General features: G+C 38.8%; 1 protein-coding gene across 4 annotated transcripts in view; it reads right to left on the bottom strand.

Moving 5' to 3' along the window:
• The window catches only part of znf462.L (zinc finger protein 462 L homeolog), a 56,175-nt gene extending 44,921 nt beyond the window's left edge, over positions 1 to 11,254 (bottom strand). The window contains exon 1 of one of the 4 annotated variants that reach the window (XR_005961434.1): positions 9,991 to 11,254. The gene's annotated coding sequence lies outside the window, so the exon portion shown is untranslated. The other 3 variants (XM_018257572.2, XM_018257591.2, XM_018257598.2) reach the window with 3 other exon arrangements.
• Between the last annotated feature and the right edge of the window lie 3,699 nt (positions 11,255 to 14,953).

Here is a 14,953-nt window from a genome sequence, read left to right as displayed (position 1 = left end):
AAATCTCGTGATAATTCTAGTAGAGGAGTTTACTAAAACAAGGCATTCTGGGTAGAATACTCAAGGCAGTGCTACAATCTGAACATGCTCCTGAAATTTGCATGATATGGTCACTGTTATAGTCACAGTATGTACTCCCTCAGTGAAAGAACCAATTTGACAAAGTAAGGGATTTTTAAAAGCCTGCAGTTTTTTTCAAAAAACTATTTAAGTAGTTTGATTAAATGTGTTTAGGTTGTACTGGTCAGATTGTTAATATGTGTTTGATTTTGGCTGTGATAGGTGCCCTTAAATAGTCTTGCCTATCTGCTCTGCTCCTTCCAAGCCCCCAGAAAATGATAATGTTTGAATTATGAATAATGCTGTAACTTATTACATTTTGAACTAGCAAAATAAAAAAAACAGAGAAGATTCCCAGATTTTAAGGTGAAATAAGTGAACTGTAATCAACTTCACAATAGTTTCCTGCTCTGGCATGAAATGGCTGCTTTTCTCCTAGCTGCCAGTTCCTAAGCTTCTTGTTGACATTACACATCCTGCATTGTAGATCCACCCCCATGCTGTAACTTGCCCAACAGAATTATCTCCTGCGTCACAGCAGTTCTAGGACAACTGCTTACACTGCAGATCTGAAGACTTAATTTCAATGCTCTGTGCATGCTGCAGCTGAAGGGCTTGCCAATTATTCAGTAAAGATTTATTGCACATTTAATAGTAAAACCATCTCAATGTTGTTATACTAACCAAACTAGTGGAAATTGACAGTCAATTTCATAGAAAGCTGTTGTGAGGTTTAGCATTACTTCTGCACTTAGCTGAGGGAGCAATACAGGTCCCTGCCTGAAATTAATTCATTTGATGTAAAATAAAGTTATTTCCTATCCAATTCCTCTAATAGATGGACTTAGTCTACCCAAGTTAGGTGTTATGGGTCAGACATAACATGGGCATGTATAGACCCCACCACATATTTGCCTTCAAAGAAAGGCTTTAAGTATAGTGTACATATGAAAATTTGGGAACCCCTCTCAGCCTGCATAATTTACTCCACTTTCAAAAAAACTCCAAAACAGTGGTATGTCTTTCATTTCCCAGGAACATCTGGGAACAAAGATTTTTTCTGAACAAAGATTTCTAGCAGTATTCAGTTGTATGAAATTAAATCAAATGTGAATAACTGGCCGTGCAGAAATTTGGGTACCCTTGTAATTTTGCTAATTTGAATGCATGTAACTGCTCAATACTGATTACTGGCTACACCAAGTTAGGTGGATTAGCTCATTAAGCCTTGAACTTCCAATCAAGAGAAAAGGTATTTAAAGTGGCCAACTGCAAGTTGTGCTTCTGTTTGACTCTCCTCTGAAGAGTGACAACATGGGATTCTCAAAGCAACTCTCAAAAGATCTAAAAAGAAACATTGTTCAGTATCATGGTTTAGGGGAAGACTACAAAAAAGCTATCTCAGAGGTTTAAACTGTCAGTTTCAACTGTAAGGCATGCAATCAGGGAATGGAAGGCCACAGGCACAGTTGCTGTAAAACTCAGGTCTGGCAGGCCAAGAAAAATACAGGAGCGGCATATGCGGAGGATTGTGAGAATGGTTACAGACAAGCCAAAGATCACCTCCAAAGACCTGCAAGAACATCTTGCTGCAGATGGTGTATCTGTACATCGTTCTACAATCCAGCGCAATTTGTACAAAGAACATCTGTATAGCAGGGTGATGAGAAAGAAGCCCTTTTTGCACTCACGCCACAAGCGCTTGTTGTATGCAAAAGCTCATTTAGACAAGCCACAGTCATTTTGGAACAAAGTGTTTTGGACTAATGAGACAAAAATTTAGTTATTTGGTAATAACTAAAAGCACTTTGCATAGTGGAAAAAACACCACATTCCAAGAAAAGCACCTGCTACCTACTGTCAAATGTGGTGGAGGCTCCATCATGTTCTGGAGCTGTGTGGCTAGTTCAGGGACTGGGGCCCTTGTTAAAGATGAGGGTCGGATGAACTCAACACAATATCAACAAATTCTTCAGCATAATGTTCAAGCATCAGTCACAAAGTTGAAGTTATGCTGGGGTTGAATATTTCAACAAAACAATGACCCTAAACACACTTCGAAATCTACAAAGGCATTTATGCAGAGGGAAAAGTACAATAGTCTGGAATGGCCGTCACAGTCCCTGACTTGAATATTATTGAAAATCTATGGGAATATTTGAAGCAGGCTGTCTATGCTTCGGCAGCCATCAAATTTAACTGAACTGGAGAGATTTTGTAAGGACGAATTGTCAAAAATACCGCAATCCATAATCCAGACACTCATCGAAGACTATAGGAGGCATCTAGAGGCTGTTACATTTGCAAAAGGAGGCTCAACTAAGTATTGATGTAAGACATTTATGCATCCGTCTAATTTTATTATGATGCATATTGCATATTTTCTGTTAATCCAATAAACTTTATGTCACTGCTGAAATACTACTGTTTCCATAAGGCAAGTTATATATTAAAAGGAAGTTGCTACTTTGAAAGCTCAGCCAATGATAAACAAAACTCCAAATAATTAAGTGGGGTTCCAAAACCGTTTCATATGACTATATTTACAAAAGAGCCCATGTAGCTGAAAATAAACACAAATGCAAACAAGTAGGAACTAGCAACTGTAAAAATAAAATGCTCATTTGTAAAGTCTTCCCCTAAAACCTGTAGGGTGGACGACGTCTTCCTCTATCAAAGGACAAGGAAAGTCTTTCTGTCCTGGTTTATCTCACTAATAAAGTATGCAGAGCTGAACCTAATCATAATATTTATATAACAGTACCGAATAGCTGTAAACCCTATGACTGTCAATGGAACTACATGGAGCTGCAGATGAGGAAGAATTTGCTGATCTTCATCTGCCTACAAAACACAGGCAAAGAGAGGAAGACCATAAGACACTTGAGACTGCACCCATAAATCTCTATATGCCACAAGAGACACTTAAATAGTTCAGACTATCTTGGGGGCTAGAGATAGAAGGTCCTTAAACAAACATGTTAAAAATTTCAATCGATTGGAACAACAATTTGCTGGTTTCTCCAATACCAGTCATGTGTGGGGATGACTACTGTCAGAACATATACAGAGACATTAGCCAACTTGAATTTAGGGTCTAGCCACATCTCTCTAGTGGCTAAATGCATCCAATAACGCAATCAATAAGGATGTCTCTGTGTGGACTAAATGCACTATATATATATATATATATATATATATATATATATATATATATATATATATATATATATATATATATATATATATATATACATACACACACACATCTTCATTGTAATCAGCTTGAAAAGTAACTAAAATGTTCTGAATACTTGCCATGATTAGATTAGTTAGCCAATAAAAGTATCACCACTTTTGTTATTTTTTTTATTTCAAAAGGGTTGTCCTATAACATTTTTACTGGCTAACACGGTACAACAACTTTACCTGTAATAGCAGGTACAAACTTAAACCACAGCACCAAAGGAGCCCATAGCTTTCAAACAGGAAATCAATACCTGCTAACAGGTTGCTATGGGTTACTATTTATGGTGCGAACGTGGACTATTATTAAATTAATACAGGAGAATGGTGTGTTGATATACGCCCCTTTATATTTTATTAACTTAATTTCAACTAAACTAGAAAACAAAAGAATACAATTTGTTAATTGCATGGGATGCTTACATTTTATGGACTTTAAAAACAAGTCTAAACCTTGAAATATGTTCAAATCATTTTAAGGGGTGAAAGTTTGATCATGTCCAACAAAATGAAAAGGTTTTGCCTCTTAAACATGATCTGCTGCTTCAAAACCAGAGTAACAGAAAGTTTTAGCTTCAAACTCCACAGTATCAATGACGGTTTGGTCTCACAAACTATGAAAAGATATCCCATGTTGCTTCTTGGGTTTCTTCTGTACTTCTGTACTAGTGCAAGACCTGTTTTCAAACAAAGAGTATCTTGCTTTTCCATCTAAACTTTAAGAATGTGATTTTATTGCAACAGATTTAACCTAAAAATGTTGCAAGGTCATCAAATCCTGTTTGTGAAATGTGCTATGAACGGTTACAGTATGCAATTGTCATTGTTAGCCATACAGAAGACTGCAGTTGAAGAGTGCATTGAACTGCATTTTGAATAAGGTAAAGACATGGGTGGCAAATGCCTGAAATTGCTAAGTGTGCCAAAGCTCTAAAGCTCTCTCAGATGTTTACGGACCACCACCATTGTAAAACTATGCAGAGAGCAATTTATAGAGGTTTTTCATACTTAAAGTGAAGTTAGTAAGCAGCACTCCAGAGGGGGATTATTGTTGTACACAGAGATATTTAGCTAGGCCTGTGCCACAGATGCAAAAGACAATGTTTCTGCAAAGTGACCAGAGAAATGGATTATCAGAAGGAAAACTTGCACAATTTCTTACATTGGGCAGAGCAAAATGATTGACAAAAGGGGTTTACTAGGAAAGGTTTTAGGGGTAATAAACTCTGGAGCGAGAAAAATCATCCAGGACTCACCTACATGAAACCATCTATACAAAAATCACAGGATACTTGCTTTACATACAACGACAATACATTACTGGTGACAGGAGTTATGTTTCTCAATATCCATCACAATTATTTTAAAGGTAAAACTGGGCACACCATGAGATTATCCAAACCACTTCAACACCTCCTAACTTCAACCCTTCGACTTCTATAGCCCATACTGAGCAACTAAATCTCCAAGGCTTTTGGTAAGTTGGCTGGTTGTCCAACAGTCGTAAAATCAAACTTTTCAGACTCAAAATAAAAAAGATGCCTAGGCTGCAAAAGATAAACAAGATTAAACCTTATATTTTTTTACTTTTTTTTAGCATCTTATTAAAACCAAAATCACTGGTGAGTCGCTGATATAAAATTTTTTTTAAAAAATCCGTCACAAAAATAATTCAACATAAAAAACAGTAGAACTATAGAGCCATGCCTACTTTCAGTAGATTGTCTAAACCAGGGGTGCCAAAACTTTTTGCAACGAGGGCCAGATTTGGTGAGGTGAAAATGTGTGGGGCCGACCATTCAGCCTGACATTCTTTGAACTATTAACATTAAATTACAGGAGTCGAGTAATCGTATCAGTAATATTTGGACACATTAGTGAAATGATCTTCCACTTGGTCTATACTGCTGCCTGTGTGCTGAAGGTGTTAGCAATAGACACGTACTGGCACATAGTGACGCCATACTTCTTTAGTTTACTGTTCTGGCACGTCAGTACGTCTATTGACACCTTCAGCCCTAAAGAAGTATGTGAAAACAACGTGTCTCTATGCGCCAATACGTGTCTATTGCTAACACCTTCAGCATACAGGCAGCAGTATAGACCAAGTGGCAGATCATTTCACTAATGTGCCTTAATATTACTGCTATGAGATTCCTGATCGAACTGTGCTGGGGGGCCTCATTATTATTAATTTCATGATGGAGGCTGAGGGCCAGTGTAAATTTGAAAAAGGGCCGCAATTGGCCCCTGGGCCGCACTTTGGACATGCCTGGTCTAAATTTACACCAGCAACTAAATTTCAATAAGAACTGGAGCCATATTATAAAATGGCAATTCTTTCCAACAGTGGCCTTAGTCAGCAGCAAGTACAGCAAATTTGCCCCCTCTTCTGCTCTGAAGTCTGATGTGCTATACTGATGCAGGACACAGAATGTCTATTACCGGCATACACCAGAGCTCAACAATCCTTCATTTGCTTAAATAGGAATTCCAAGTGGTAAATTCGTTCTTCCTTTATTCTCACGCCCCAAATATATTTTCATTCCATTCAAGTCAATGCACCACTGCTACTACAAAAAGAGCAGTCATCTTTCTGTGATGACTAGCCATACATGCACAGACACTGTGATCAAATACAAGATTTTGAACAACAATCTTTGTGTTGTACAAATGATCTACAGGCCTTGTCCCTTTGTTCATACAATATCTGTACATGGACAACAACCTGTATATACTAGCAAGATATATTTAAAATATACATTCATGCAGCCAACAGCAAGATCTTTCAAGAAAATTACATCCTAACCAAACATTTGACAGCAGTTTTGTGTGCATGATCCATCGGATTTAGTAATCTACAAAAACTTTATTTGTAAAATAGCAACCTTTATGTTAATGAATGATCTTTCATTATACTTATCAATGTTAGGACAATTCAGCTGACAACAGTATAATGACAATATTTTGGTGTTTATGATCAGCTTAAAGGGTAGTACACTGCCTTGTTCAATGGGAATTTAATGAGTAAGGCTTGTTAAGAAAAATCTATGTTTTTTGCCATTTTTTAAGATAAACATGGCAAAATGAGACACTGAACCTACTTTCCAACCTCCTGGTCTGGACAATAGGTAATAAATAATGCCTTTTCTTCATTAAAACAATATGGTGTATTCTCAAATATATTCCTATATATTTGGTAAATATATAGGAATACACTGGCCAAATGAGAAAAGAAAGACTTCCCAGGATCAGAAAAAGCTTGAATTTGAAATAAGGTGTTTATGTTCAGATTTCAAATCAGAAGCAAATTTTTTGAGCACTAGGGAAATATCGAATCCGATATGTCGGTGTATGAGATTACTCAGATTTCTGAGTACAGACCACTGCTCAAAACTCAGTCCCATTTCTTTAAATTGTCAACATTTTTGACAATTTAAAAAAATGGGACTGAGTTTTGACCAGTGGTAAAAAGTACGCAAATTTATACTGTAGATATAACTTGATTGCTATTCCAACTGGTCATCGTTAAATTTGCACAACCACACTTTTTTGTTGTTCAAGGTCTCTGAAACTAGCTCTCTACAGTGGGTCAACAGCCAAAGAACAGCTCGTAAATTGGAAACCTTCAGTAGTCCAGATGTTGCAGGACAATGTCTATCATCCCACCTCTACCTGAAGTGCAACAGATGCTGCAAGTCGCAGATGGACAACCTTTGCTTACCTTTGTTAAAGCAAATGTTTCCTGGGACTTCAACTTCACCATATAATTCTGAAGAACTGGTCAATATGCGTAGCCCTGACATATTCCATAAGAGTATATTCTATATGGGCATCATTAAAATAATTTTAAAAAGCCCATAACTTAATTTTTCAGGAGGGGGGATAAAGGTGTCCTTTACAGGGTATTTAATTTGCTTTGTGAACTATTGCTTTAAAGATAAAACTTCTTAAGAATTTATAACTGTGATCTAAAATCTTCAAATATAATTATTATCTCATGTGAGGATATTTATGACATTTTCGTTGAAAACAGAAAGGGCAAACTTGAGTCACCAAAAAACCAACCTGCAAATAGAACACTGAAGTATTTAAAGCAGCTGTCCTAATCAAATGTCATCGTTGACTCAATAAACAAGTAGCCTGTTAAACTAATAAAGTTACTACTGCCACACTATAAATACTTTCCAAATATGTAAATTAAATAGATTATACAAATTATCAAGTGTACCACATTCTATACTTAAATTGATATACTTGATCTGCCATTCTCAATACATTTCCTTCACAACTTCAATGTCTTTATCGCAAACCTGCTGCTGGTATGGAAAAGTCAACTATAGATAACATCAAGAAGAAGTAGATTGATTTGGAGATTTCCAAAAGAAGAGGTATTGGTCCATGTGGTTTGTTTATCTGAGTGAAGCACACCCTGTCAATGGCTACTGGTTGGCCTTTTGAGTTTTCTACAGACAGAGACCTCCACTCAATATAATTTCCTGGTTTACTCTGCAAATGCAACTTTATGCCTACTTCCTCAGTCACTAGTTGCTTTCATTTAATTTCAGGTGGTATCCTCCCTTTAAAGGTGTTAGTAACCTATAATGGATAATGGGCTAGCTTGATGAATTATATGTGCATGGTCAACAAACAATAACCAAATGATCAATATTTCTTTGATGGATTTGTCAACAATGGCAAAAATGTTACATTTATTATGGCTCAGTATTATGTCATAGAAATGTAGATGGGAAGCAGAATGTCCACCTGGAATTTACTACGGTATCTGAATCAGATTTCATTGAAATCCAATATTGAAAGGCATTGTTGCATCCTGAAAACGAGAAGGACCACGGCTTATCAATAGCATTCTTACTAATGACTTGGCGGATAGTTAAAAGTCATGCTCATAATTTCAAGGAATAAGGGAACCATGAGAAGGGAGTAGAGTTTGAGGAAAAATATTTATTATAAGAAACATGTGGATGTTCCCGATCTACATTTCTATTCCATACATGTTCATGTCTATACCTTGAATCAACTTTTTTGCAAAATACACTCTGCATTTTTCAGTAACATTTTAATGCAGAATCGTTATGTTCTGAGATCAATTGAAGAACATACAGATAAAAATATACACACATTTATGTATATAGCCTGGTCAAACATCTTATCTCTTGCTCACTGCACACATTCAACGTTACTCTTAACATTGATCACCACTCATTAAAGCCTCCAAACATCTCATTTAGAGCAGATAATTGATCATAAGAGGAGACATTTGATGATGATCACCCAGAAGAATCTGAATGCATGCTAAAAAAACAAGCTGTTGACTTCCAAAATGTTCCTAAACGATCTTCTAGCTTTGTGTTAGAGAACATGTAAAAGAAGGTCTTTGGAGAAGTAATATTCTATGCAAGCCACTAGGATGCAAAAGATCCATGATACTGCTGTTTGTCACCACCTCATTTTGTCTACTTCAGATCCTGCTCTCCTCCATTTTCTGGTGGAGCTACAGCATGACATGGCTTACCTGACTCAGATCACAGCATTCTGCAACAACTACTGTAGCCACTTCCTCTTAAAACATAAATTCAGTCTACTGAAACCACGGCAGAGAAGAAAAAAAAAAAAAGCTTAAGGAAACCCCCAGCTTGAAGGCTCTTCTCAAAAAGACAAGAAAAACACTTCTGTTGTCTAGCCTCATGCTGCTGTTAAGCTAAATACAGTAAGCTACAAAGAAGAGAGGAATGTTACCAGAGGAAGCTTGGTTAGGGTGCATGCTAGAGAAGCTTTGTGTTTTGGAGTCTGAACACAAACCAACCCAGACAGCCTGAAAATGGAGGACAGGGAGATAATGACACAGCCAATGAGAGCAAAGGGCAGAGCAGGGACTTCTTTGGACTGTGACCATGTGGGCATGCTCTTTATGAGGCCAAATAAAAGTGGGCAGGAAGTGTCATTGGCTACATTTATGCTTCTAATTTCAGTTAAAACCAAGGGGAGTAGAAGATGTTCTCCTCCTCCAGGCAAACCCTACAGAAATACCAGCCTGGAGCTAAGCGACAACCTCCCCCTCCTCCTTTCCCTCCCTCCTAGAAAAGAGATTCCGACCCAGAATTCAACCTTCCATGTCATCTCAGCTCAGGAGGGAGGGGGGTGACAGGAGACTTCTCAAACTGGGGAGGGGGGGTACAAAAACTGATAGAAAAAGGTCACCCTATAGCTTGGGTCGTGCAGCCACCGAGCTCAGCAATGTTGTCATTCCTCCCCCTGTGCGGGTATTGGTCTTTCCCAGGCTTCTGATCAAACTCCCCACAAGCAAGTGCATGCAAACATTGCCTGTCGCTTCCCCCACCTTTTATAATGTATTTAATCCTCCGGTTCCTTTTAATCTCCACCACTTGGGGGTGTTTGGGCTGGCGAAGGGGGTCAATTAATGGATTCATTAATTAGCCGCCCTTCTCCTCCTCCTCTCATATCCACCACCACCTCCTTTCTTCTCCAGACAGCAAAACGCTCATGAGAGTCTTCCCACCCCTCCACTCAACAGTAATAATTGACCCCGGTAACGCCAACCATAGGACTTTTCGCAGCCAGCGAAGAGCTCAGACCGGGAGACAGTAAAACAACGCGTGAACAATGGCCATTAGCGTAGGAGAGTCCAATGCGAGAACTTACAGACTAGTGCCCGGGACGCTGCAGCTCCTCCAGCCTCTTCCTTGTCCTGCTCCTTCTGCCCACACGCCTTCCCTTCCAGTAGTTATGTAGTCGCTAGGCTTTAGCGTGCCGTCGCCTTGTGGTAACGCGCAGTGGAGATGGTGTCTTTTCTGTCTCAAGTTGTTTGTTGACTCGTGCTCTTGCCAGGTCTCAGCAATGGAGGATCGCCATCTTCCCTGCTTTTTTTCTCCTCCTCTTTCTCCTTCACTGGCTGCTGCTGCTCTGCAGCTGCAGATGACCTGAAAGATCCGTCTCTCTCACTGAGTATGTGTGTGTGTCTCTCCCTCTCTGAATAATGAGCAACCAGAAGGGAGAGGGAGAGAGCGAGAGAGGACAATCTCTTACCACACAGAACGCGAGAGCACCAGGGGGTGCGCGAAGTCTTTCTATCTGCAGCAACGTGCAGCCATACAATAGGAAGCCCTTATGCTCTAGGAGCCACCACCACACAAAGCCTGAGGAGAAGCGTGGGCCGTGGTCCAACTAGTGGTGGGCAATGTGATTAAGACTAAAGTGCCCAAAGTTCAGGCTGAGGCAAAACCTGACCCCTCTTGAACAATCACAGGAGGTGGAGCAAGTGAGGGAAGAGAGCTTCTCGTGGAAACTTGTTGCCTTCACAATCCAACAGTCATAGGTTCTGAGAGAATCTCGTGTGATATAACCAGCGAGCTTCCACCATGATTTCCTTCAGACGTCATGAAACATGCTAAGCTCTCATGATTACTTTCTATCCATGGCCACAGTCAACACTGCTTTTCCACAGCACACTACACACACCTCCCACTGGCTGTTGCAAGAGCAGACACCAACACACATTTACCACATGTATCCCCATGCTTTCTGGGCTTTTGTTCCTTAAAATGTCTTTTCTCAGAAGTATTTTGAAGTCTTCGCCTGAGACATCATCTGGTCATATGGAAAACGTATTCAGCAAACAGCTGCAGAGGCCACCAAGTACAAACCAACATCAATGAGATGTTTTCACAAGTGTATTATTAGCCATTTTTCTTAAATATGGATTATTTCAAGAATAATAGTCATACTATTTCATCTCCGCTGTACATAAAGTCTAGGGGCTGCACTCTAGAAGATATGCCCACTAACCACATGTCATTAGAACACTCCAGGTATTTTAGAGCTTATTTTGTTACCATTCAGACTATTCAGATGAACTGGGTTTTTATTAAATCCAGGAGTGGCCTATATCACCTCAATGACTCGGAGTTAGTTGACATCTCTGTTATATCGCCATCTAAAACTATGTTTTTTCCCTTTCTAATGAACGTTATGGATTTTATCTATGAATGTAAAATATTTTTGGGGTGTTCTGTTGCACCATTATCAGCAGACCCTGAGGAATCCTCAAAACAGTTTAATCTTTCTACTAAAAATCCATAATATCTTTTAGAAAATTATTTCGAGGCCCACTGTTTTTTTGGGGTGTTATTTTTGTTTTGTTTTTTTACTAATCATTGACCTAGGACCCCTGAATTTTTTTGTGCAGTTTAAACATTTCTATCTGACCCATACATTAATAAAGTATTATAATGCCTCTTTTGTTTATGTGAACTCTGTCAGAAGAAGAAATATATACATAATAGATAAACTACAAAGCAATATACAGTAATTCCTTTATGTGGTAATATGTGCAGATTCGGCATGTTACCGTGACCATTAGCAACCACTCAGAAGTTATTAGCTGTTAAAGCTGAGATGCTTATTTAAAGAAATATAGATTAATATGCCTGTTTTACATCACCACCACAGTATTGTGATTGGGGTGGCCATGCCTGATCTTTATAGCAGACAACTTAAGAAATGCTTAGTGCAGGGCACCATTGTAATACACATTGCCAGGTAGTATGTGTTTTTAAAGGTTTCCTTTCTTTAATGTATGAGCACTTTAGTTGTAATATTTTGGGCTTCCTCAAACATGTATGAAAAGATCTTGACAAAATGGCTCTACAATAGTTTCAGTATCAGTTAACATCATTCTTTTATAGTGTTTGAGACTCTGTGAAGTTTAAAGGAGAAGGAAAGGTTAAAAGTAAGTAAGCCTTATCAGAAAGGTCCATCTAAATATACCAGTAAACCCCCAAAGTAATGTTGCTCTGAGTCCCCTGTCAAAAGAAACACAGCATTTCTTTCCTTCTATTGTGTACTCATGGGCTTCTGTATCTGACTTCCTGCCTTCAGCCTAAACCTCATTGCCCTGGGCAAGAGCATGCTCAGTTTGCTCCTCTTCCCCCCACCCCTCCCGTCTCTACTGTAATCTGAGCCCAGAGCAGGGAGAGACTCAGGCAGGAAGTGATGTCACACCACATTAATACTGCAGCTCCTATTCTAAACAAACAGAGAACTTCTAGAGCTTTTTACTCAGGTATGGTAAAACATTCTACAGAATAAATATAGCATTCTAGCTTGCACTATTGCAGCTAATCTATTGGCAATAAAATGCCTCCGTAGCTTTCCTTCTCCTTTAAAGGGTGTCTGAATTGATCATAGCCCTGTTAACTGTATATTATAAAAGGGTTTTCAAATCAGACGAGCAATTAGACCTTAGACCTGGGGTTGTACTTCTCCTTTTAGAGTCGACATCTATAAACAAGGCCAAATACAGATGCACATCATCATATAGACACCTAAACCATCAACTTTATATTACCATTACCAAAGTCAAGCCCAAAACAAAAGCAGTAGGTACGTGAAATGGACCTAAATGCATGTTGCATGACATTATTGATTCCAGCAATAACCTGCAGTGTGTATTTCTAATAAAGAAGTTCTTTGATATTGGAAGCATAGTTACCTTTCGTTAACATGAGCTTGAGGTAAGGCACTATGATGCCGTGTGCCCAATACTCAGTCTCCAAAAACTGCTGCATGTATTTGTAGAATATGAAATGTCATTTGTTGGGTTTTTGTACGTGCACATAAAATACTCAGTTCTTGGATATGTAATAATCCATTTCAGACGTACAGCATCTTTTCACCGAAAATCCAAGCTTGCTCATGCATACCTTTGACCTTCTACCTAAGTGTCCACATGTTTATTCTGTTTATTAAAGGAACTGTGACATCAAAAAATAAAAGTGTTTAAAAGTAATTAAAATGTAATGTAATGTTGCCCTGCATTGGTAAACGTGCTGTGTTTGCTTCAGAAACACTACTATTGGTTATATAAAGAAGCTGCTGTGTGGCCATGGGGCAGCTTTTTAAAGCTAAAAAAGGAGAAAAGGCACAGGTTACTTAGCAGATAACAGATAAGCTCTGCTTAGTATACAATGATATTTTGCAGATTGCATCTGTCTTATATGTACTGTAACCTGTGGCTCAAACTACTCCCATGGCTTCATATCAGTTAGTCTATATAAACTATAGTAGTGTTTCTGAAGCAAAAACACCAGTGCAGGGAAACAGTACATTATATTTTAATTACTATAAAACACATTTTTTCGTGTTACTGTTCCTTTAAGGACTGGCATATAGCGGCAATGATTGTTAATTATGGTGGCCTTGCATTGCCTTTAATTGAAATCTATAATGTAAATGGCAGATGTGGATCAATGTCTCTCTAAAAACGATATCATGTCTCTTTTAAATAAGTTTAAGAACCATGCCTGGTATGTTGCGAATACATTGTAGCACAACAATGTATGGTTCATTTTTCATAAATCCATGTCTTAAAAAAATAAAGTATTGTTGTAGTGCACCACAGCCAAACAGAACCAAGCATATATAGTCTAATGGGGCTATGTAATAAAAAGCACTAAGTCTGACCAGGATCAGTAACCCATAGAAACTAGAATCTAGAATTTACTGGTCACCTGGTCAACATCTTATTGGTTGCAATGGGTTACTGCTCCAGGGCACACTTAGGGGTCAATTTATTATGCTGTTTAAAAAGTGTAATGAAACGTTACCGGTGATGTTGCTCATAACAACCAATCAGATCTTTGCTTTTGTTTTCGAACTGTTGAAATCTTTAATGATTGGTTGTTTACCACAGGTAATGCTCAGGCCCGGATATGTGGCGAGGCCACAAAGGCCCGGCCTATGGCGGTATATTTTAAGGGGCGGCGTGCCGCGCCCTACCGCAATCTGTTTTTTGCAGGAGCAATGGGGACGCGCAGTCCCTTAACTCTGCTGCGTGTGTAATCTCCAGTGCACTATCGCGAACCGGCACATGGAGGCGGGGCTTGCATACTCGCGTGTGAGGGAGGGGTGGGCGGGTGCTAGAAGCCACTGGCCTAGGGGTGGCCCATTTAGAAATCTGGGCCTGGTAATGCTTCACTCCACTTTTTACACAGCATTATAAATGGGCCCCTTAATGTCCTTTATTACAAATGGGGGTAAATGTGTTATCTTCTCGAAGGGAGATATCAGCCAAACTCATGTTGTGAGGGTGATAATGAATGTTCTCAACTGGGACATTTTGAGAACTGTGTGAAGAGAAATTCAGGCTTAAATCCAGGATCATTATCAAGTATAGCTAAATCCTGTGGAGCTGCATGGGCCTCACAACAATTTATTCTGCTACAAATGTGTTAGTGTAGTTCAATGCATGTATACAATGGTGCTCATACCTGTGGTTGAAGTATAGCATTAGCTTTGTATTACATTTTGTGAACAATTGAGGAAACAGTGTAATAGTGTACAGAATGCCGCCATGGTCAGTCACATGTGCCTATATCAAACTTGCAGTTAATGGTGCTGATTTATCAAAGGTTGAGTGTTAGATTTTTTTTTTCCTCGAAACTCGAATGGTATCTTACTTAAGAAAAAACTTGAGCTTTCTGCAAAAAAACTCTAACCGCTGGAATAATTTGGGTTTTCTGGCAAAACCTGAACATCAAGCTGTCTGTTAAATAGTTCAAGCTACCTCTGCCATTGACTTCTACAGAACCTCAAATATTCAATAACC

Source organism: Xenopus laevis, chromosome 1L (assembly GCF_017654675.1).
Source record: "Xenopus laevis strain J_2021 chromosome 1L, Xenopus_laevis_v10.1, whole genome shotgun sequence".
In the NCBI taxonomy this organism is placed as follows: domain Eukaryota; kingdom Metazoa; phylum Chordata; class Amphibia; order Anura; family Pipidae; genus Xenopus; species Xenopus laevis.
Note: the sequence above shows the minus strand (reverse complement) of the source record. Positions and strands in the feature narration are given on the sequence as shown.